The sequence below is a fragment of the Dendrobates tinctorius genome, unplaced genomic scaffold (assembly GCF_039654945.1).
Source record: "Dendrobates tinctorius isolate UK_male_01 unplaced genomic scaffold, ASM3965494v1 ptg000126l, whole genome shotgun sequence".
Lineage (NCBI taxonomy): Eukaryota > Metazoa > Chordata > Amphibia > Anura > Dendrobatidae > Dendrobates > Dendrobates tinctorius.
In genome coordinates this window covers 9,075,123-9,101,057 of record NW_027361794.1, presented here as the reverse complement: position 1 = coordinate 9,101,057, position 25,935 = coordinate 9,075,123, and the positions used below count along the sequence as shown (strand labels likewise).

The 25,935-nt window shown below is 45.9% G+C and overlaps 2 protein-coding genes across 4 annotated transcripts in view; both read left to right on the top strand.

The window, feature by feature from the left end:
• Window positions 1-25,935, top strand: part of LOC141047344 (uncharacterized) — a 549,461-nt gene that overhangs the window by 97,930 nt on the left and 425,596 nt on the right. The window lies entirely within an intron of this gene.
• The window catches only part of LOC141047302 (uncharacterized), a 36,169-nt gene continuing 32,619 nt past the window's right edge, over window positions 22,386-25,935 (top strand). For 2 of the 3 annotated variants that reach the window (XM_073542359.1, XM_073542357.1), the window contains exon 1: window positions 22,386-22,522. The gene's annotated coding sequence lies outside the window, so the exon portion shown is untranslated. Of the gene's footprint in view, window positions 22,523-22,562; window positions 22,627-25,935 lie in introns of those variants that run through there. The other variant, XM_073542358.1, reaches the window with a different exon arrangement.

Here is a 25,935-nt window from a genome sequence, read left to right as displayed (position 1 = left end):
CCGGTACAGTTCCTGGCTTCAATCTAATGAATACTGGTACTATCCTAAACCAACACCTGTCTTATCCTTTACCCATACTGCAGCTGGTATCTGCTCGAGCATTTGCAGTATTTCCTCATCTTGCTCAACCTGTTGTTTTTCCTGTTCTTCTAACTGCATCATGAACATCACCGTGGATAGGGCTTCTTCTGATAAAGGGCCTGAAACAGTAATTCCCTTTTTCCCAAACTTAATGATTGCATTGACAGCATTCAAAATATCAGCGCCTCTCAAATTCAGTGGACACTTTTCTGAAACTAACAATTGGGCACATAGGTCAGTAGTCTGAGCTATTTGCACATTCATAGGCTCCGTTTCATACAAAGGATAAACCATTCCTCCTGCTCCTAATTCTTGTACCATTTTTCCTATCATGAATTGTTGTAGCATACCCTTCTTCTTATATATTATAGTACGGCTCACCTCCTATCAATCAGGCATTTTAATGGTTTCCCAGGAAGATTTAATTATGTGATTAGTGATTGGACCATCCTGTGGGGGAACCACTATTCTTGTTTCCACTTCTCTGGGTCTGTTATCCCATCTTTCCTTTTCTTCTCTCTCTACTATTACCCTGTGAAGTATACCTGGCGCCTGCACCAGTTTTCACAGCATTATTAAATGCATCCGGAGGTATATTCACCATAACAGGAGTTGCCTTCTGCTGCTTCTTTACTTTCCTATTGTTAATCTGGTCCTCTATCCCCTAAACATGGGAAGGGATTGTATATACATTCTGGCCGTATTCTCATTACTTCTGTTCTCAAATCTTCCTTCAATCCTATCAGTAACATATTTTTACAAATCTAGCTTCTCTGGGGTTTTTCAAATCATAGTTATGAGGTGTAAGGGTTGTCTGCAAGTGTAATGTAAAATGTTTCATTTCTCCCCTCCGTAGGAATTGCTTGGGGCTGTTCCTTACCGGAGTGGAGAAACTGTCTGTGAACCCCTGTGGCAACCCAAGGGTAATAAGTATAGAGGAGAAGCATCATATAACAGTCATCTAGTTTGCATCTGCGGAGACATGGGGATCAGTCCTTCCCCCGTGTTTGGCTCCTATGGGACCCCTGGCTGATGGTATATCACCAGGGTCTACCAGAGCTGGGGTGTATAGAATTATACAGATGTTAAGGCTGCAGACACAGACGAAATCTCCTGTCAGCACATAACTTCGCTCTTTGGGCTGGTGGGGCGGAGGGAGCTGTGGAAACACAGACTGATCTTGTGAAGGGGGAGCAGCCTGTGTGTGGAGACGCTGCAGATTGCCTGATATACAGTACATTCTCTCAGCCTAACTTCATCACACTTAGTATTAACTTCATAATTCATCATAACTTCTTAGTAATAACTTCATCATTCTTAGAATTAAAACAGACCATACCATTCAGAAGTTCTGATCCACGCTGCAACTTGCACACCATAATCACATTTTCCAATCCATATAGCATGCTCACTTAAACACTCGTATCTCTCAGCATCCAATCATCCATTTCTTGGCACTTCTGCCTTTTCAAGAATTGTCAGCGGTATCGTTAACTGCTTCACAATCCTGCAGGTCCTTTATCTTATATCTTGGATACGTAGTCTGTCCTGACCTGGTGTGCCTAGCACCCATAACAGCTGTCAAGGGTAGCGACCCGTCTTCAGCCCTGTTATGTATTAGTTGACCTACCTATAACAGCTGTCAAAGGTAGCAACCCCTATCTTCAGCCCTGTTATGTATTAGTGGGATCCCACTGGTCTACCTACAATAGCCAGCAATCCCACTATCAAAGCAATAACCTAAACCGCAGCTCTCTGTTCTGTCCTAATGCTGATATACTCTCCCAAACAATTAGACAGATTACTGTCAACAACACAGTTCCAAACACAAGCGCTGTATACTCCTCATACAGCAGAATCAGAACCTGAATTCTCGCTAGACTATGAGCATGCCAAATCTATTCCTGAGTCTGTTTCAGAGAAATCAAAATAATATTCATGTGAAACTATATCTTGCCACCTTGGCATGTACCATCTAGTCTCTAAGATGTATGACCAACTTTTTACATGACAAGAGAATACTCTATACAACTTATTTGCTCTCCTGTACTGATGGGAAATAACTGGCGTCAAATGTATTCTTTCCAGAAACCAATCAGACCTTAATCTTCGCACTCTTTTTCCAACTATAGTAACCGAACACAAACAATTTTCACACGGCATGTGACACGTACACTTCACAGACTAGTATTCATCTCAAAGTGTCTCAAAGCCACCAGGCAATAACTGGCTCCTGCACTTGCAAATCTTTGCAATATCTCCGCCATCTCATAATTGACCGGGGTATCTTGAGGCACTCTAAAATGAATATTTATAGTCAATGTATACACTCTCACAGGTCCGAGCCAAGTTATGCCTGCCCACCAGCCAACTCCTCCAGTAATCATTTCCTCAGACTTCCAATAATGTGGGGTTTTTAGATTCACACCAATCAACCAATTCTTACCCTTTTACTACTTACTTTTCCTTTTACTACTTACCAACTGGATTCTGTCCCCTGTAGGACTGCAACTACTGGTAACATTTGAGTCACTAAGAGAGACTGCCCTACTCTCACTCAAAGTGGTGGAGGGAGCTGCGGACACAGACTGTCGCTGTAAAGGAGGGGCTGCTGCTCGTCCCTGCGCTATTTGATTTCTCCCTCTCCTATTCTGGGCGAACTCCCTCTCGTCATCAGTATTAAAATATGGATCATACTGCTCAGCTGATCTCATCCATGCGACCACTTGCTCCTCATAACCATGTTTCTTAATCCATTTATCATGTTCTCTGCTAAATCGCTTCCATCTCTCAATCTCAACAGCGCAGCTTAGTGCTCCACAACACAGATATAGCAACATATCAGGACTGCATTATAATCAGAACAGTTCAGCACAGCATTATCAGTACAACTTATCAATTAACATCTGACAAGGCATCAACAAACAAAAGAAGAATAAAAGTTAGAACAAACATAAACCAAGTATAGCAAAGCAGGATCAAGACAATTTGATTGCAATATTTTCAATATTAACAAACACTGATATCATTACAAACAGAAAGACAGGAACCTTTATTACAGATACAGACAAAACAAATGGAAAATCATCGCACTTCATCCTGAAACAAAACAATTGTTAACAGCACTTTTAGTCTATTGCCCGGTCTTTGCTTTGCAACAACAATTAAGCACACAATATTAGAATGTTAAGATGGTTAGTATTTTTAGACAGATAAACAAATGCAAATATGCAACAACAAACAAAAACACAAAACCAACTAGATTAAGGCAAAGAGACAAAAATAAAATAAACCTTAATTTTTGTTACCCGAGGGGATTCCCATTCAAAGATCCAGACAGATTGATCTACCTACCTTGTCTGAGGGAGACAAGAAAGGATGCGAGCAAAAATGCTCACTTACCAGGGTCCTCTTTTCTGCTCTCCCTCCGACAAAGCAAGGCAATCTTTTTCAGTCCAAATCGATAGTTAAAGGGGAATGCAATCCTGCTGTGGGCCTCCAAGTTGTCAGCGTCGGGATTTCTTTTCTAGTCACCAACCTCAGGTAAAGCTCACTTAGAGCTTCTCTTACCTAGGATCCTAGGCGTGGAGAAATAAAAAGAGACACAGGTTGCTTGTCTTTCAAGTTAAACTCCTTTATTGGGAGGGTCAGGGTAGATCTTTTATAGCTCATCAGAAGAGCAAATGAACAAATATGGACAATTCCGTAATATTGTGTAATAATTAAAAAATGGCGGAGAGCTTACAAAATAATTGGCAAGAATGATAGTTATAACTTATGATATAGTTGACATGTCGTTATATAAGATATATTTAATTGAAGGTGACAGGAGTTTTTGGCATTTCCCTTTTATTAATTTAAAAATTCGTGGAACTGCATCCTGCTAGTGTGTTTTGGCAAGAAACTGGATTTGGCCTCAACATATTTAGACATTTATTATGAGATTTGGAACTGATCACTGGCAGAATTATCCTATCACGTAGACAGATGATAACAATTAAAATGGTGTCATGGGTTACAAGTTGTTTTTCAGTTATTTTTCTAGAGTTTAGAGAACTAGGATTAACCATTTCTTTGACACATGTATTTCTATGCCGCCGCACGCTCTGCTTCCAAGTGCCGGGTATTAAGATGCAAGACTTGTCCGAGTTTCTTGCATGTGTGATCCCAGCCTCTCATGAGGTACAATATGTCATGAAAAAAAAAACAATCTCAGAACCTGTGGGATCTATTGAAGTGTCCAGAGTTATTACCTCATAAAGTGACAGCGGTCAGAATGGCAAACATTGACCTGGTCAGGAAGGTGTAAACCATGCCTCCCAACTTTTGAAGAAGGGAAAGAGGGACAAAGGCTGCGGTACGTGTCGTGGCAAATTTTAGGCCACGTCCCCAACCACACCCATTTAGCACTGTTGATCACACTGACTGGTACTGTTGGCACATTGACTGGTACTGAGGAACAGAAAGAAAACAGAGAGAAAAAAACAGAGAGAGAAAGCTAGAACAGAGAGAGAAAAAGAAAGAACAGTGAGAAAGAAAGATTAGAGAGAGAAAGAAAGAACAAACAAAGAGAAAGAGGGCAAAGAAAGAACAGAGAAAGAGAAAAAAAGAAAGGGGAAAGAAAGAACAGAGAGAAACAATGAGAAATAAAGAGGAAAAGAGAGAGAAAAAAAGAGGACAGAAAAAAGAACAGAGAAAAAAAGAAAGGTGAAAGGAAGAACAGAGGGAGAGAAAGAACAGACATATCATGATGCAGGACATAGTGATACAGACAAGGAGTGCACTCTGTGGATATGAGGTAGGCGCAAGCTGAACCTGGAACTTAGTCCAGACGGTCATCCAGTGAAGAGAAAACAGCTGCACTCGGGGAAATTTTGATTTTCAATGCAAAAAATTTTTTATTGAAGACACCACAGGGGAATAGTGCGTTGAGATAACGTTTCGACCCTATGTCAGGTCTTTTTCAAACCTCACTTAAAGCACAAGAGAAAAAGAAGCAAGCACGGCAGTATGAATGTGCAGGAGGGGCTAAAGTGCCATATTTAAAAGTCCGGTCTGGCAGGGACCAGGCAGAGGTCCTGAGATGAGCTGGAAGCGTGGGGCAGCAAGCGCCATCTGTGGTTTAGGTACACACACATTTCCACTTGGAATCTAAAGGTACTGTCACTTAGCGATGTACCAGCGATCCCGACCAGCGATATGACGCGGTCAGGATCGCTGGTGCATCGCTAAGTGGTCACTAGTGAGCTGCCACACAGGCAGATCTCACCAGCGACATCGCTGGGGTCGGGGGTCGCTACTTACCTGTCACACTAGGCGATCCTGCGTCCTCCTGCCCGGCTCCACACTCGTTGCTCCACAGGAAGCGCCGCAGGAAGCTGACGACGAGAAGCGGTCCTGAATGTTCTCGTGCAATCAGCGATAACCAGCGGGGGAGCGGGTCATAGGTAAGTATCAGACACAGCGATATCGCTAACAATATCGCTATAACGTCACAAGTTATAGCAATATCGCTTAGTGTGACAGTACCTTAAGCCATAATAGCCGAATCCTCCGATCTGTGCTCATCACCAATAGAGGCTTATATAATGGGACACATTCTTTCATCTCAGGAAGTTGGTAGCTAAGGTGAAAACAGGCTTCAGGGTGAAGGGGTTAAATACACCCTATAGGGACACATGCAAGACACTAATGGATACAACTTTATAATACTTAGGGGACTGACAATAATCTAATCTCCTTCCTATAACAACTCTCCATGAGCTGCTTCCTGAGGACGGTGTGCCGAGCATCGCATCACTGGGTCTTCTATAAACCCGATAACATGATGCGGCCGGACAGTCACAGTAATGTCAGTAACCAACATAGCCACAGCATTACCATGTATGGTGGCCAACCCCAGCATGGTTGTTGGCTGGGAACTCGAGCATGGCGCTCAATCACCTGCGATAATCGAGTAACAAGCTTCCCGATGCCTGATCGAGTAGTGGAGAGCTCACTCATCACTAGTATCTACATTATTGTGCTGGAGTGGAGCGAGGAGGGAAATAATCACATTGTGTGAGAACATCTCTGGGCTTCTGTCCTCTCATCCTGCAGTTGTGTGAATGGGTCTAATGTGGAGCTGGGAACCAGCGAAGCCGCATTCTGTCCACAACTGTTACGTCACTGTTGATATAGAAGGGTTAATGTTTTGCCTTTAATTGTTAGAATGTGTTCAGTCATGTCAGCAGTCTGGTAGGTTCCTATTCAAGAAGACCACACTTATCTTATGTTCTCAATAGTCAGCAACAATATGTTCTGGGTACATGGTAAATAAAATGTGACCTTGGGTAACGGGGGGGGGGGCTACATAAATTGCAAGGAGATACATTAGTTGTAAATGGTATAAAAATTGCCTCGTGTTTCATTATGGCAGATAAAGTGTTTTGCCCACGACCTGTGTGCAGCCTCCTTTGTCTCCAAGAACTTGACAATTAAGGGCGTACCTCCTAATTTGGCCTCACAGAGACTCTGCTGAAGGGGTTAATGTCCCAAGCGCGTAATAGGGAATCTTCGGCAACTACCTACACCCACAGAGCCGCACTCCACATAGAGAATAATGGAGTCTCCAGCACAGACTTCCACCCGCAGAGCCGCACTCCACATAGAGAATAATGGAGCCTCCAGCACCGACCTCCACCCGCAGAGCCGCACTCCACAGAGAATAACGGAGCCACCAGCACAGACCTCCACCCACAGAGCCGAAATCCACATAGAGAATAATGGAGCCTCCAGCACCGACCTCCACCCGCAGAGCCACACTCCACATAGAGAATAATGGAGCCTCCAGCACCGACCTCCACCCGCAGAGCCGCACTCCATACAGAGAATAATGGAGCCTCCGGCACCGACCTCCACCTGCAGAGCTGCCCTCCACATAGAGAATAATGGAGCCTCCAGCACCGACCTCCACCCGCAGAGCCGCACTCCACATAGAGAATAATGGAGCCTCCGGCACAGACCTCCACCCGCACTCCACATAGAGAATAATGGAGCCTCCCGCACCGATCTCCACCTTCAGAGCCGCACTCCACAAAGAGAATAATGGATCCTCCAGCACCGAACTCCACCCGCAGAGCCACACTCCACATAGACAATAACGGAGCCTCCGGCACCGACCTCCACCCGCAGAGCCACCCCCCTCATAGAGAATAATGGAGCCTCCAGCACAGACCTCCACCCGCAGTCCACATAGAGAATAATGGAGCCTCCAGCACCGACCTCCAACCGCAGAGCCGCACTCCATATAGAGAATAATGGAGCCTCCGGCACCGACCTCCACCCGCAGAGCCGCACTCCACATAGAGAATAATGGGGCCTCCGGCACCTACCTCCACCCGCAGAGTCGCACTCCACATAGAGAATAATGGAGCCTCCAGCACCGACCTCCACCCGCAGAGCCGCACTCCACATCTATAATAATAAATGCCCTAACCAGCTTCCGGTTGTAACAACTTCCGTCCAGTTGTAACCGGTGACGTCACCACACACACGCACATGTTAACCCTCAACACACCACACCGCCTCAACACACACTCCTCTCACCTTTCACCTCCACTCACTCTTTCACTCCACATACGTTCCTTTCTCTCACTCCGTTTCTCATACTCACACCGTCATCGTCGCTGCCCCGACATCTTCCTCCGCCGCCGCGATCCAGACGTTCTCCAGGCCGCCGACATGTTCTTGCGGGACGCCATCTTGGATTTCGTGAAATCCCGCGATATTTAAGATGGCGTCACCGCAACAACATGTCGCTGGCGTGGACGACATTGGGATCCAAAAAGATGGCGTCGGCGAAATCTCGCGAGATTACGCCGACGCCATTTTGGATCCCGATGTCGCCCATGCCAGCGACATGTTGTTGCGGCGACGCCATCTTGAATATCGCGGGACTTCACGAAATCCAAGATGGCGTCCCGCAAGAACATGTCGCTGGCGTGGGCGACATCGAGATCCAAAATGGCGTTGGCGTAATCTCGTGAGATTTCGCCGACGCCATCTTTTTGGATCCCGATGTCGTCCACGCCAGCGACATGTTGTTGCGGCGACGCCATCTTGAATATCGCGGGATTTCACGAAATCCAAGATGGCGTCCCGCAAGAACATGTCGGCGGCCTGGAGAACGTCTGGATCCTGGATCGCGGCGGCGGAGGAAGATGTCGGGGCAGCGACGATGACGGTGTGAGTATGAGAAACGGAGTGAGAGAAAGGAACGTATGTGGAGTGAAAGAGTGAGTGGACATGAGTGGAGGTGAAAGGTGAGAGGAGTGTGTGTTGAGGCGGTGTGGTGTGTTGAGGGTTAACATGGCAAGAGGTGTTAACGACGTCGGCGAAATCTCGCGAGATTTCGTCGACGCCATCTTGCATTCGTGAAATTGCGTAATTTACCTCACGCCGACTTGCTGTGCGGACGCTTGACATTGCCTGTACCACCATAACTACTGCTGCCTTGGTCCTATGCCTGTTTACTGCCGGTGTCTAATTACTGGACCAATTTGCCTGTACTGCCATAACTATTGCTGCCTTGCTACTCTGCCGGTGTCTAATTACAGGGCTAATTTGCCTCTACCGCCATAACTACTGCTGCCTTGCTCCTCTGCCGGTGTCTAATTACAGGGCCAATTTGCCTCTACCGCCATAACTACTGCTGCCTTGGCTCCTCTGCCGGTGTCTAATTACAGGGCCAATTTGCCTATACCGCCATAACTACTGCCTTTGTCCTCTGCCAGTGTCTAGTTACAGGGCCAATTTGCCTCTATGGCCATAACTACTGCTGCTTTGGTCATCTGCCTGTTTACTGCCGGTGTCTAATTACAAGGCCAATTTGCCTCTACCGCCATAACTACTGCTGCCTTGCTCCTCTGCCGGTCTAATTACAGGGCTAATTTGCCTCTACCGCCATAACTACTGCTGCCTTGCTCCTCTGCCGGTGTCTAATTACAGGGCCAATTTGCCTCTACCGCCATAACTACTGCTGCCTTGCTCCTCTGCCGGTGTCTAATTTACAGTGCCAATTTGCCTCTACCGCCATAACTACTGCTGTCTTGCTCCTCTGCCGGTGTCTAATTACAGGATCAATTTGCCTCTACCGCGATAACTACTGCTGCATTGCTCCTCTGCTGGTGTCTAATTACAGGGCCAATTTGCCAATACCGCCATAACTACTGATGCCTTGCTCCTCTGCTGGTGTCTAATTACAGGGCCAATTTGCCTCTACCGCCATAAGTACTGCTGCCTTGCTCCTCTGACTGTTCACTGCCTGTGTCTAATTACAGGGCCAATTTGCCTCTACCGCCATAACTACTGCTGCCTTGCTCCTCTGCCGGTGTCTAATTACAGGGCCAATTTGCCTCTACCGCCATAACTACTGCTGCCTTGCTCCTCTGCCGGTGTCTAACTACAGGGCCAATTTGCCACTACCACTTCATAACTACTGCTGGGCAATTACAGGGTCAATTAGTATCTGTTTACTCTACAATACTCCAGGACGCCTTCTTCACTGCCAGATAACTGCCAAATATGACTCATGTTGGCACAGGTAAAGGAGTCTAACAAAAAGTATGCCAATGCCAGTGAAAGGAAAGCAGCTTTAGCACTACGACAAAAACAACGCCGTGCTAATGAGACTCCTGAGGAAAAACACCATCGCCCTGAGAAGATTAAGGCTTATAAACGCCGTCGCCTCACACACGAATCCCCTAACTCTAAATCCATAAGATTGGCTGAAGAAGCCTCTGCACGCCGTCACCGCCGACAACAGACGGCCTCTTCCTCATCATTATTATTAGACTCACAACAGGATGCTTCCACATCAGCATGTGGAACAATTTACTGCTACACTTCATCCCATATGCCGTTCACTGACATAACTAATCAGCAATCTGTTTCTGCCCTATCAATACCACCATTCAATACCGATGCACGGTATGCCAATGCCAGTGAAAGGAAAGCAGCTTTAGCACTACGACTAAAACAACGCCGTGCTAATGAGACTCCTGAGGGAAAACAGCATCGACTTGACAAGATTAAGGCTTATAAACGCCGTCGTCTCACACACGAATCCCCTAACTCTAAATCTATTACATTGGCTGAAGAAGCCTCTACACGCCATCACCGCCAACAACAGACGGCTTCTTCCTCATCATTATTAGTAGACTCACAACAGGATGCTTCCACATCAGCATGTGGAACAAGTTACTACCACACTTCATCCTATATGCCGTTCACTGACATAACTAATCAGCAATCTGTTTCTGCCCTATCAATACCACCATTAGTCAATACCAACGCACAGTTTCTTCACATACAAGCTGCAGTTAGCCCGCAGAAAGTGCAACCAAGACAAATATACGTTGGTCTCAAAACTAGGCGCACCCCATCGGTTGGACATGCACTTCTACTACAACCTCACATTTTCACTAATGATGAAAATAGTATTACCGAACACAGCTGTGGTGACATGACCCATGTATGTGAGCATTGCGAAGCTTTGCATTTTGTAGCAGAGATACCTTCTGATAACAACTTTACGCTCTGCTGTCAGAAGGGTAAAGTCCATGTACCCATACCACAATATCCTGATGTCTTTACACGTTTGCTGAAAGGGCAAAGTGAATTTAGCAAAAATTTCATGGATAATATTCGAAGTATTAACAGTTCCTTTGCTTTTGCCTCCATGGGTGCAAATATTTCACCACCTCCTGGATATGGCCCATACTGTTTCCGCATACATGGCCAGATCTATCATAGAACTGGAACACTACATCCCTCAGATGACCAGCAACGCGCATTTGCCCAACTTTACATTCTTGATACCACTACCGCAAACGAACAACGCTTACGATGTAAAGAAAATCAAAAATGTCATCCTACATTGATGAACATTATTGCCCTTCAAATCCAAACTATTAATCCTTTTGTGGAAGCTTATCAAATGTTACATGATGTGGAAGAACAAGAAAAAATTAAATCTCTACAAAACGGAACTGTCATGCCAAACATCACTATGGCTATTAAACAAGATCGTACTCAAGACCCTCGACGCTACAATAATCCCACTGTCAGTGAAGTAGCAGTCATGTTTCAAAATGACAATGGTGAGCCACCTTTCAATAGAGACATATTAATTCATTTAAAACCTGATCCCCATAACCCTTTAGCTCCAAAAACACAACAAATTAGTATTCTCCATAGCAATTTGGATGCCCTCCTCTATCCAATATTTTTCCCTTATGGAGACCAAGGATGGCATGATGGACTCAAACAACAAGGCAAAAGTTCGAGGAGGATCACTCAACTCCAATACTATTGCTATATGTTATCTGTCAGAAATTACTTTAATCCACTCCTCAATGGTGGTAAGCTAACACAGCAATATTTAGTAGATGCTTATGTCAAAAATCGAAGCTAATCGCCTACATTACATCCGCAAACACCAAAAAGATTTAAAAGTGGAGGATTACTGCCTCCTTCAAGAACATCTACTCAAAAAATCGGTTCAAAAGGGCATCCCTATTGGGAAAACCGTCATTTTACCATCTTCTTTTGAAGGCAGTCCAAGAAACATGCAGCAGCGCTACCAGGATGCTATGGCTATTGTTACAAAGTATGGTCGACCAGATCTATTTATCACCATGACATGTAATCCTAAGTGGAATGAGATTACTACACATTTAGAACTGTGGCAGCGTGTTGAACACAGACCAGACTTGGTTGCACGTGTCTTTAAAATTAAACTGGAATCCCTCTTAAAAGACATTAGCAGTGGATTATTTGGAAACGTCACTGCAGTGGTCCATGTCATTGAATTTCAGAAGCGTGGTCTCCCACACGCTCATATTTTAATTATTCTTGACAGCCTGTCTAAATTACGGACTGAGGCGGACATAGACAATATAGTCTGGGCTGAAATACCTGATGAAACAATCTACCCTCAGCTCCATCACATTGTCCTTCAACACATGATTCATGGTCCCTGTGGAGAACACAATCCTAATTCTCCCTGTATGGATCTTGGAAAGTGTAGCAAAGGTTTCCCAAAACAAAACCAACCATATACCATCAAAGAAAAGGATGGCTATCCCACTTACCGCAGACCCATTGGCAAAACATATGAACACCATTCTAAGACGATTGACAATTCATGGGTAGTTCCATATAACCCATTTTTACTCACCAAATACAAGTGCCATATTAATGTAGAAATATGTGCTTCCATTCAAAGTGTAAAATATTTATTTAAATACGTTTACAAAGGACATGACAAAGCCAACCTTGAAATTTCCCAAAATAACATCCAACATGATGAAACACACCAATTTACGGATACCAGATATGTTAGTGCACCTGAGGCTGCATGGCGGATATTTGCTTTTCCTATGCATAAACAATCTCATGCCATCATTCGCCTAGCCGTACATCTGCCTAATTCTCAACCACTCTATTTTCATGAGAATGACTCTGCAGACAACATCCATCAAAAGCTCAATTCCAATTCTACACTTATGGCGTATTTCAACCTTAATAAGATCGACCACAATGCACATAACTATTTCTACCGCGAAATTCCAGAACACTATGTTTGGAAACAAGGCACATGGGAACAAAGAAAACGAGGGGGTCTCACAGTTATTGGAAGAATGTACACTGTTAGTGTGAAAGACCAAGAACGCTATTATTTACGTTTGTTGTTACTGCATGTAAAAGCTGCTACCAGTTTTGACAGCATTAAAACCGTCAATGGAGTTATGCATGAAACCTTTAAGGATGCTGCGTTAGCACTTGGATTATTATTCGATGATAGCATCTGGAGACATACTTTAACAGATGCTTGCATTCTTAACATGCCTTCCCAACTTAGAGACATGTTTGCTTATATCTGTATTTTTGGCCCCCCCAGTAATCCACTTGAATTGTGGAATGAATTTAAGGACCATTTTTTACAAGACTATTGTCATACATACCACAGCAACACTGAAGAGTGTATCGATTGTGAAGGATATGCTATGAAAGATGTCCAAGATGTCCTCATAGTCCATGGAAAAACTTTTGCTGATTATAATTTACCACGCCCAGCAAAAAATATTAAACAACTCCTTAAACAATATGATAAGGATTATGAGTTAAAAAAAGCTGCAGAGATGAAAGAAACTCTTAATCAGGAGCAACTTTTTGCCTATGATGTCATTACTGAAGCTTTACAAAATAGCAGTTTAATACCAAAGTGCTTTTTTCTCGATGGACCTGGTGGCAGTGGAAAGACCTACCTATACCATCTACTTACACATCATTTAAGAGGACAAGGAGAAATTGTGTCACCTGCAGCAACTACAGGAATAGCATCTAACTTGATACAAGGAGGCCGAACAATCCACTCTCTATATGGCATACCTAATCCGATCAACGAAACATCTGTTTCCAGGATTAAAAACGATACAAATGCAGGAAAACATTTACAGAGTACAAAACTTTTTATTATTGATGAGTGCACTATGGTCCAAAAACATGCATTGAATGTGATAGATAGACTTCTACGTGACATCATGACAACAAATGTTGCTGAAAAAAATAAAACACCATTTGGAGGTAAAGTTATTGTTCTTGGAGGAGACTTCAGACTATGTCTTCCCGTCATCGCTCATGGAACAAGAATAGACATTGTAGATTCCTGCATTATTCAGAACATTGGCAACATTTTACCAGACTACCGCTAATCAACAACATGCGCTCCACTGATCCTGAATACAGCACTTGGTTGCTTAAACTTGGAAATGGTGAGCTGTCTAATGAACATAACCTTCGAGAGGATGTCATTGAAATTCCTCCAGACATGCTTTGCACTGGCTCTATAGTAACCGAGATCTTTGGAGACCATATTTGCATTGATGTTAATGACCAACAAAGCCTCGACACTGCTGCATCACATGCTATACTATGTCCGAAAAATGATGACGTCGATTTTCTGAACTGTAAAGTAATGGATCGCATTAGTGGTGATCATACTGTATGTACAAGTGATGATTCTGTCGATGCTGATGAGGCAGAGGAATGTGAAAACTACCCAGTTGAATTTTTAAACTCTCTGACACCATCAGGAATGCCATCACATCTCTTAAAACTGGCACCATTGTGATGCTATTAAGAAACCTAAACACCAAGAAAGGTCTCTGCAATGGCACTCGCCTCATTGTCAATGCCTTACTCCGCAACATCATACAGGCTAAAGTGATTACTGGCTCAGCTGAAGGAGACATTGTGTTTATTCCACGCATCGATTTGTGTCCTTCAGAAACTGGGTTACCTTTTAAAATAAAACGTCGACAGTTTCCTCTAAAACCTGCTTTTGCTATGACCATTAACAAATCCCAAGGACAGACCCTCAATCGAGTTGGAATTTTTTTTGCCCGAACCTGTATTTGCCCATGGACAATTGTATGTTGCATTCTCCCGAGTAAAGCAACGCAGCAACCTTAGGGTCAAAGTGGTGGATACACCACTTCAAGGACAATTGCTACCTAATAGCCCAAAAATCTTCACTAGAAATGTCGTTTACAAAAATGTCTTACTTTAAACTATTTAACCCCTTAGCGACAGAGCCAGTTTGCAGCTTAATGACCAGGCCAATTTTTACAATTCTGACCACTGTCCCTTTATGAGGTTATAACTCTGGAACGCTTTAATGGATCCTGCTGATTCTGAGACTGTTTTTTCGTGACATATTGTACTTCATGGTAGTGGTAAAATTTCTTCGATAAGTCTTGTGTTTATTTATGAAAAAAACAGAAATATGGCAAAAAATTTTAAAATTTTGCAATTTTAAAACTTTAAATTTTTATGCCCTTAAATCAGAGAGATGTGTCACATAAATTTCTTAATAAATAACATTTCCCACATGTCTACTTTACATCAGCACAATTTTGGAAGCAAAATTTTTTTTTGTTAGGAAGTTATAAGGGTTAAAAGTTGACCAGCGATTTCTCATTGTTACAACAAAATTTACAAAGCCATTTTTTTTTTTAGGGACCACATCATATTTAAAGTCATTTTGAGGGGTGTACATGACAGAAAATACCCAAAAGTGGCACCATTCTAAAAACTAGACCCCTCAAGGTGCTCAAAACCACATTAAAGAAGTTTATTAACCCTTTAAGTGCTTCACAGGAACGAAAGCAATGTGGATGGAAAAAATTAACATTTAACTTTTTTTTGGAAAAAAATTACTTCAGAACCAATTTTTTTTATTTTCACAAGTGTTAAAAGAGAAAATCAACCACAAAATTTGTTGTACAATTTCTCCTGAATACACCGATACCCCATATGTGGGGGTAAACCCCTTTTTCAGCACACGGCAGAGCTCGCAAGGGATGGAGCACCGTTTGACTTTTTCAACGCAGAATTGGCTGGAATTAAGATCGGATGCCATGTTGCGTTCGGAGAGCCCTTAATGTGCCTAAACAGTGGAAAACTCCAACAAGTGACCCCATTTTGGAAACTAGACCCATTAAGGAACTTATCTAGATGTGTGGTGAGCACTTTGAACCTTCAAGTGCTTCACAGAAGTTTATTACGTAGAGCCGTGAAAATAAGAAATCCATTTTTTTTGGAATGCAGACTTTGATGGAATGGTCTGCGGGCATCATGTTGCGCTTGCAGAGCCCCTGATGGGCCTAAACAGTGGAAACCCCCAACAAGTGACTCCATTTTGGAAACTAGACCCATGAAGGAACTTATCTAGATGTGTGGTGAGCACTTTGAACCTTCAAGTGCTTCACAGAAGTTTATAACGTAGAGCCGTGAAAATAAGAAATCCATTTTTTTTCCACAAAAATGATCTTTTCGCGCCCAAATTTTTATTTTTACAAGGGTAACAGGAGAAATCATACCCCCACAGTTATTATGCGATTTGTCCCGAGTACAGATACCCCATATGTGGGGGGGAACCACTGTTTGGGCCCATGGGAGAGCTCGGAAGGGAAGGAGTGCCATTTTGGAATGCAGACTTTGATGGAATGGTCTGCGGGCATCATGTTGCGTTTGCAGAGCCCCTGATGGGCCTAAACAGTGGAAACCCCCCACAAGTGACCCCATTTTGGAAATTAGACCCCCTAAGGAACTTGTCTAGATGTGTGGTGAGCACTTTGAACCCCCAAGCGCGTCACAGAAGTTTATAAACGCAGAGCCGTGAAAATAAAGTCTTTTTTATTTCCACAAAAGTGATTTTTTGACCCCAATTTTTAGACACCCAAAGTTGGTAAATAGTGGAAACCCCTCAATTCTTGCTCCAACCCTAACCCCAACACACCCCTAACCCTAATCCCAACCCTAATCCCTAATCATAACCCTAATCCTAGTTCGCCCTAACCCTAGCCCTAACCCTAACCCTAGCCCAACCCTAACCCTTAACCCTAGCCCAACCCTAACCCTTAACCCTAGCCCAACCCTAACCCTAGCCCAACCCTAACCCTTAACCCTAGCCCAACCCTAACCCTAGCCTAACCCTAACCCTAGCCTAACCCTAACCCTAGCCTAACCCTAGCCTAACCCTAACCCTAGCCTAACCCTAACCCTAGCCTAACCCTAGCCTAACCCGAACCCTAGCCTAACCCTAACCCTAGCCTAACCCTAACCCTAGCCTAACCCTAACCCTAGCCCTTATGGAAAACTGAAAAAAAAAATATTTTTTTTATTTCATTATGTGTGCCTATATAAGGGGGTGATAAACGGGGGGGTTATGTACTATTTTGATTATTTTGATCACTATGATCGTTTATCATAGTGATCAAAATAATGAATGGAATCTGCCAGCCGGAGCCAGCAGATTCCCGGCGGGCGCACTGCGCATGCGCCCGCCATTTTCAAGATGGCGGCGCCCATCGGATGACGCCGGCGGGCGCGGGACCACCGGGAGGGGACGGAGGACAAGGGAGAGGTACCGGGAGGGGACCGGGGACCCTATTTCTCTATCCTCTGATGTGCGATCACATCAGAGGAAAGAGAAATTAAATGTAAAATCGCAGCTTTTTTTTTTTTTTCGGTCGACGGTTATAGGGTTAATAACGGCGATAGCAAAAGCGGTGGTCGGTAAAAACCGACCGATTCATGTTCTCTGGGGTCTCGGCTACCCCTGGCAGCCGAGACCCCGGAGAAAATCCGACACTGGGGGGCGCTATTCACTTAAATCACAGCGCCGTGAATTAACGGCGCTGTGGTTTAAGTACCCTTAATTACCGCCGTTAAAAGGCGTATCGGCGGTCGTTAAGGGGTTAAGTTGGTCCTAGAATTGATAGATATATAGATATATAAATAATAGTTACATTCTAAATAGATATAGATAATAGACTTCTAAGACTTCTATACATAGCTTGATATATGTTATATATATATAAATATTTTAAGCAGATAGATATATCTTACACTAATTATCTCTTTCACATATATGTCATAGACATATTTAAATCCATAAAAATATACATAGGTATAGGTATATATAGATTAAAAAAAAAAAAAGGCAAAAACAAAAAAAAAATTTAGGCAAACATACGTAGACTTCAACTACATAGCTAACACATACCTACATAACTTAGGTAATAATAATTAATTTTTTATTTATTAATAGAGTACTATTATTTCAATAGCACTTTACATACATCAGTAATACTGTCCTTCTTGAGGCTCACTATGTAAATATCTTATCCACATAAAAACATAGGTGTAATACATCTATCTACTATAATAAATGCGCTAAGCAGCTTCCAGGTTGTAACAACTTCCGTCCAGTTGTAACTGGTGACGTCACAGCACACCTCTTGCCATGTTAACCCTCAACACACCACTCCTCAACACACACTCCTCTCACCTTTCACTATCTCCACTAATGTCCACTCGCAGGATTTCAGAATACTCAAGATGGCGTGGCCGCAAGAACATGTCGCCGGCGTGGACAATGTCGGGATCCAGGATGGCGCCGGCGGAAGAAGATGTCGGGGATCGTGGAGCAGCGACGATGACGGTGTGAGTATGAGAGACGGAGTGAGAGAAAGGGTCGTATGTGGAGTGAAAGAGTGAGTGGAGATGGTGAAAGGTGAGAGGAGTGTGTGTTGAGGTGGTGTGGTGTGTTGAGGAGGTGTGTGTGTATTGAGGGTTAACATGGCAAGAGGTGTGTCACTATCCTCTCGATGCGATAGCATCGGGCCTTAATCTACTATAATAAATGCGCTAAGCAGCTTCCGGATTGTAACAACTTCCGTCCAGTTGTAACTGGTGACGTCACAGCACACCTCTTGCCATGTTAACCCTCAACACACCACTCCTCAACACACACTCCTTTCACCTTTCACTATCTCCACTAATGTCCACTCGCAGGATTTCAGAATACTCAAGATGGCATAGCCGCAAGAACATGTCGCCGGCGTGGACAACGTCGGGATCCAGGATGGCGCCGGCGGAAGATGATGTCGGGGATCGTGGAGCAGCGACGATGACGGTGTGAGTATGAGAGACGGAGTGAGAGAAAGGGTCGTATGTGGAGTGAAAGAGTGAGTGGACGTGAGTGGAGATGGTGAAAGGTGAGAGGAGTGTGTGTTGAGGCGGTGTGGTGTGTTGAGGAGGACTGTGTGTTGAGGGTTCACATGGCAAGAGGTGTGTCACTATCCTCTCGATGCGATAGCATCGGGCCTTAATCTACTATAATAAATGCGCTAAGCAGCTTCCAGGTTGTAACAACTTCCGTCCAGTTGTAACTGGTGACGTCACAGCACACCTCTTGCCATGTTAACCCTCAACACACCACTCCTCAACACAAACTCCTCTCAACTTTCACTATCTCCACTAATGTCCACTCGCAGGATTTCAGAATACTCAAGATGGCATGGCCGCAAGAACATGTCGCCGGCGTGGACAACGTCGGGATCCAGGATGGCGCCGGCGGAAGAAGATGTCGGGGATCGTGGAGCAGCGACGATGACGGTGTGAGTATGAGAGACGGAGTGAGAGAAAGGGTCGTATGTGGAGTGAAAGAGTGAGTGGAGATGGTGAAAGGTGAGAGGAGTGTGTGTTGAGGCGGTGTGGTGTGTTGAGGAGGTGTGTGTGTATTGAGGGTTAACATGGCAAGAGGTGTGTCACTATCCTCTCGATGCGATAGCATCGGGCCTTAATCTACTATAATAAATGCGCTAAGCAGCTTCCGGGTTGTAACAACTTCCGTCCAGTTGTAACTGGTGACGTCACAGCACACCTCTTGCCATGTTAACCCTCAACACACCACTCCTCCTCAACACACACTCCTGTCACCTTTCACTATCTCCACTAATGTCCACTCGCAGGATTTCAGAATACTCAAGATGGCATAGCCGCAAGAACATGTCGCCGGCGTGGACAACGTCGGGATCCAGGATGGCGCCGGCGGAAGATGATGTCGGGGATCGTGGAGCAGCGACGATGACGGTGTGAGTATGAGAGACGGAGTGAGAGAAAGGGTCGTATGTGGAGTGAAAGAGTGAGTGGAAGTGAGTGGAGATGGTGAAAGGTGAGAGGAGTGTGTGTTGAGGCGGTGTGGTGTGTTGAGGAGGACTGTGTGTTGAGGGTTCACATGGCAAGAGGTGTGTCACTATCCTCTCGATGCGATATCATCGGGCCTTAATCAACTATAATAAATGCGCTAAGCAGCTTCCAGGTTGTAACAACTTCCGTCCAGTTGTAACTGGTGACGTCACAGCACACCTCTTGCCATGTTAACCCTCAACACACCACTCCTCAACACAAACTCCTCTCACCTTTCACTATCTCCACTAATGTCCACTCGCAGGATTTCAGAATACTCAAGATGGCATGGCCGCAAGAACATGTCGCCGGCGTGGACAACGTCGGGATGCAGGATGGCGCCGGCGGAAGAAGATGTCGGGGATCATGGAGCAGCGACGATGACGGTGTGAGTATGAGAGACGGAGTGAGAGAAAGGGTCGTATGTGGAGTGAAAGAGTGAGTGGATGTGAGTGGAGATGGTGAAAGGTGAGAGGAGTGTGTGTTGAGGAGGTGTGTGTGTATTGAGGGTTAACATGGCAAGAGGTGTATCACTATCCTCTCGATGCGATAGCATCGGGCCTTAATCTAGTAGAGAATAATGGAGCCTCCGGCACCGACCTCCACCCGCAGAGCCATACTCCACATAAAGAATAATGGAGCCTCCAGCACCGACCTCCACCCGCAGAGCCACACTCCACATAAAGAATAATGGAGCCTCCAGCACCGACCTCCACCCGCAGAGCCACACTCCACATAGAGAATAATGGAGCCTCCAGCACCGACCTCCACCCGCAGAGCCACACTCCACATAGAGAATAATGGAGCCTCCGGCACCGACCTCCACCCGCAGAGCCGCACTCCACATAGAGAATAATGGAGCCTCGAGCACCGACCTCCACCCGCAGAGCCGCACTCCACATAGAGAATAATGGAGCCTCGAGCACCGACCTCCACCCGCAGAGCCGCACTCCACATAGAGAATAATGGAGCCTCCAGCACCGACCTCCACCCGCAGAGCCACACTCCACATAGAGAATAATGGAGCCTCCGGCACCGACCTCCACCCGCAGAGCCACACTCCACATAGAGAATAATGGAGCCTCCAGCACCGACCTCCACCCGCAGAGCCGCACTCCACATAAAGAATAATGGAGCCTCCAGCACCGACCTCCACCCGCAGAGCCACACTCCACATAAAGAATAATGGAGCCTCCAGCACCGACCTCCACCCGCAGAGCCACACTCCACATAGAGAATAATGGAGCCTCCGGCACTGTCCTCCACCCGCAGAGCCGCACTCCACATAGAGAATAATGGAGCCTCCGGCACCGACCTCCACCCGCAGAGCCACACTCCACATAAAGAATAATGGAGCCTCCAGCACCGACCTCCACCCGCAGAGCCACACTCCACATAAAGAATAATGGAGCCTCCAGCACCGACCTCCACCCGCAGAGCCACACTCTACATAGAGAATAATGGAGCCTCCAGCACCGACCTCCACCCGCAGAGCCGCACTCCACATAGAGAATAATGGAGCCTCCAGCACCGACCTCCACTCGCAGAGCCGCACTCCACATAGAGAATAATGGAGCCTCCAGCACCGACCTCCACCCGCAGAGCCGCACTCCACATAGAGAATAATGGAGCCTCCAGCACTGACCTCCAACCACAGAGCCGCACTCCACATAGAGAATAATGGAGCCTCCGGCACCGACCTCCACTCGCAGAGCCGCACTCCACATAGAGAATAATGGAGCCTCCGGCACCGACCTCCACCCGCAGAGCCGTACTCCACATAGAGAATAATGGAGCCTCCAGCACCGACCTCCACCCGCAGAGCCGCACTACACATAGAGAATAATGGAGCCTCCAGCACCGACCTCCACCCGCAGAGCCGCACTCCACATAGAGAATAATGGAGCCTCCAGCACCGACCTCCACCCGCAGAGCCGCACTCCACATAGAGAATAATGGAGCCTCCAGCACCGACCTCCACCCGCAGAGCCGCACTCCACATAGAGAATAATGGAGCCTCCGGCACCGACCTCCACCTGCAGAGCCGCACTCCACATAGAGAATAATGGAGCCTCCAGCACCGACCTCCACCCGCAGAGCCACACTCCACATAGAGAATAATGGAGCCCCCGGCACCGACCTCCACCTGCAGAGCCGCACTCCACATAGAGAATAATGGAGCCTCCAGCACCGACCTCCACCCGCAGAGCCGCACTACACATAGAGAATAATGGAGCCTCCAGCACCGACCTCCACCCGCAGAGCCGCACTCCACATAGAGAATAATGGAGCCTCCAGCACCGACCTCCACCCGCAGAGCCGCACTCCACATAGAGAATAATGGAGCCTCCAGCACCGACCTCCACCCGCAGAGCCGCACTCCACATAGAGAATAATGGAGCCTCCGGCACCGACCTCCACCTGCAGAGCCGCACTCCACATAGAGAATAATGGAGCCTCCAGCACCGACCTCCACCCGCAGAGCCACACTCCACATAGAGAATAATGGAGCCCCCGGCACCGACCTCCACCCGCAGAGCCGCACTCCACATAGAGAATAATGGAGCCTCCGGCACCGACCTCCACCCGCAGAGCCGCACTCCACATAGAGAATAATGGAGCCTCCAGCAGCGACCTCCACCCGCAGAGCCGCACTCCACATAGAGAATAATGGAGCCTCCAGCACCGACCTCCACCCGCAGAGCCGCACTCCTCATAGATGGCTGCTCTGTGCGCACAGGACCTGTGATGAGGTCACAGGAGGGGAGGAGTCAGGGGTCACATGATCAGGGCCTCAGTGTATACAGGACTCTGCTGTGCTGTATTCGCTCTTCTGCTGGTGTTGCTCCTTTAAGAACAGGTAACATTGTGAACAGTAGAACAATTCCCCCCATTAAGTGATTGGATCCTCCCAGATCTTAGTGATATTACAGACGGGAGTTTCCATTAGCGCTAGATTCAGGGGTAATTCTGGTGCTGAATGAGCCGTGCGGCCTCCATCTAAAGGGCCTGTCACACTAAGAGATATCGCTAGCAATATAGCTATAACTAGTGACGTTATAGTGATATTGCTAGCGATATCACTGTGTCTGATACTTACCTCCGACCGCTCCCCCACTGGTTATTGCTGATCGCGCGAGAACAGGGTGGACTATTTCTCGTCAGCTTCCTGCGGCGCTTCTTGCTGTGACGACGAGTGACACGTGGAGCCGGGCTGGAGGATGCAGGATCGCCTAGTGTGACAGGTAAGTAGCGACCACTTAGCGATGCACCAGCGATCCTGACCGCGTCATATCGCTGGTCGGGATCGCTGGTGCATCGCTAAGTGTGACAGCACCTTTAGAGAGCGGCCACAATCCCAGACGATGTAGCGGCCGGAGCAATGTTAGTGATTGAGGAAATTTCTGGGAGCAGTAAATCAATGAAGAATGTTTTCCCGGAAAATCCGTCTCCCATTTCCACTTGGAGTCTGAGCCGTAATTGCTGAATCCTCCGATCTGTGCTCATCACCATAGAGGCTTATATAAGGGGACACGTTCCTCCATCCTTTATAAATCCGGGCTCCTCTCAGAATCTCTCTGCCCATAACCCCGGAGTCCGGTGGAGCTGGTGCCGGTGACCCTAATGCTATTAGAGTTTTCCTACTGATACATTCGCTCCTTTCTTCTGGAGTCAGGAGGACTTTGGTGAATATGTCGGCAGTGACATTGATGTCTCAGTCCGGATTACCTCTCCTCTGCTCGCTATGAATATCTTCTCTAGGATATTCTCAGTCCCATAGAGCCCGGGGATTGGAAGGAGCACAGGTTGGAGTTATTATAGGGACCAGGCTTCGAGGGTGAGGTGGAAAGTGAGTGAGGGACGCCTCCTGCAATGTCCCGGTGTGGACCATCCTCCATCAGACCTCGCTTCTGGCCTCCCTGTAAGTTTTTGTTGGTTCAGTTGTACAGAAGACGCTCGCTTTCCACCTTGCCATACATATCTATAATACATTTATGTAAAGTTTCCTACATTGTTGTCTGATCATTATTTGGTAGGTGTAGACGTCCATAGCTGATACTTGTTATTGGTTGGCCTCGCAGTGTTGGGATCAGTCTGCGTTAGATTATAGTGATCGTCGTTTTGGCCGTTCCACAATATTATAGGATATTGTAGAGCATCATGTGATCTGTGTGTTTCTGTAATACGTGGCAAATTGACTTTACCATTTGAGCAGCAGATAACAGGCAATTTAAAGTTAAACTTTTTTGCTTGACAATGTTCTCATATTACATCAATTTTGCTTATTATGACTTTCAGGCGTCACCTACAGTCCTGAATTGGGTCGTAGTGAAACACTTCCAAACTCAAGTCAGCCTGCCTACATCATTGCATATGTCATATGCGGTCATTTTGACAACATTCATCCTTTTTGTTCAGATGTTTCTGCATACGTTGATTCAGTCTGTCTCATCCATTTTTCCTGAAGATGACATTTCTATTGCTCAGATGTTTCAGCTGCCTTTGATTCAGCCTGTCTCATCTATTTCCTTTGAAGCCAGGGCTCACATTGTTCACTTAAGGTTCAATAGGGGTAGCTGTTATGAATGAGTCACCGAGCAGAAAAGCGCAAAATGCATGCTAAGCCCAGAAAACCGGAGAGGTTGGTAACTAGCAGATTGCAGACCCCTGACCCTATCCACAACAACTTGCAGTAGCCGTGGAGCGTGCCTACGGTGGTCCTAGACGCCTCGTCACGGCCGAAGAACTAAATAAGCCTAAAGAAAGAAAGGGAAAATCTAAACTGCCCCAGAGCAGACCCCAAAGCAATAGACAGCTCCCAACATGTATTGTCGGTGAAACAAGATGAAAACACAAACACAGATAGAAAGATAGGCTGAGCAAATAATGGGGCCCTCACTAACTAGAAAGGACAGGAAAGAAAAGCTGCTGTCTGCAATCACGCAAAAAACCCTGCCAAAAAATGTCCAACACATCTGATAGAAAAAGGCCCTGAAGTCGCTAGACTTCAATTCCCTATATCAGCACTCGGGTATATTCTGAAGATAGAGCAAAAGAGACCAACTGATCAGAGACAAAATGGGGATTCAGCCCAGTCCCAGCCAGGGCTGGCTGAACACAAAAACTAAGTAAACCAGACGAAAACTCATATGAACAGTAGCAGAGAAAACTTAGCTTTAAGAAGGCAGGAACCAAACTGGAAACCAGAAGCCACAGTCAGGAGATACTAGGGAGTCGGCTGCCTTAAATCCAATCAGAAATTCCTGATGTCCAAACACAGTCCTCTTCCTCAGGTGGCCGGTCTCTGCCATTTAGATCAGCTTCATTACCTCCCTTCACCAACAGAGGGAGTCCAGATAGAGAACTCACTACTCTGTCAGCCAGCTCCATAACCCTCACCAGAAGCCAGAGGCAAACCCGAAAATGAGCTCACAACAGGTAGCGGTCACTGGGGAGCACAAGGAGGGTGGCAATTAAAGTGAATGAAGGTCAATAGATCCACTGCAGCTCCAGCCGTACACCTCCGATGGAGGATAGTGAACTAGGACGATGAAAATGAACGGTCAGTGGAGCGCTGTGGACAGAAAGACACCACAAATGTTTCTTCTTTAACCCACAACGTGTTTCAACAATTAACCCTGTCTTCAGCAGGTGGCAAATCATTTGCTGGAGGTGGAACTTTATTGTGGCATGGTTAAATACCCACTTCAGCTTTTGTGGACTGTGGGTCGTCCATGAACTTCATTGACTCGAGCTTGGTGTCCAAGAGTAAGATAGGGACAGTTAGGCTTGAAACCCCAATCCATATTATTGCCATTGATAAGACCCCGCTGGTTAAAAATATTGTTAAGTTTGCCTCTGAGGAATTTCTCCTCAAGGTGGGTTCCTTGCACCAGGAATGAATTTCATATTATGTTCTGGATAATCTTCCAGCGGGACTGGTGTTGGGATTCCCCTGGTTACAAGTGCATAATCCTGTTATTGACTGGGAATCTTGGGATATTGTGAAATGGGGTCCTAATTGTTCAAATGGTTGTCTTTCTGCTGTTCTGGTGTCGTCCGTTAGTCTGGAGGGTATTCCGGAGTACCTGAAGGATTTTGAGAACATGTTTTCTGAAAAAGAGGCTGAGGTCTTGCCACCACATCGGCCCTATGATTGTACTCTTAGGCTGGGATCACACATGCGAGAAACTCGGACGAGTCTCGCATGTTAATACCTGGCACTGCCGCCGGCACCCAGATCGGAGCGTGCAACCGCATAGCAATACATGC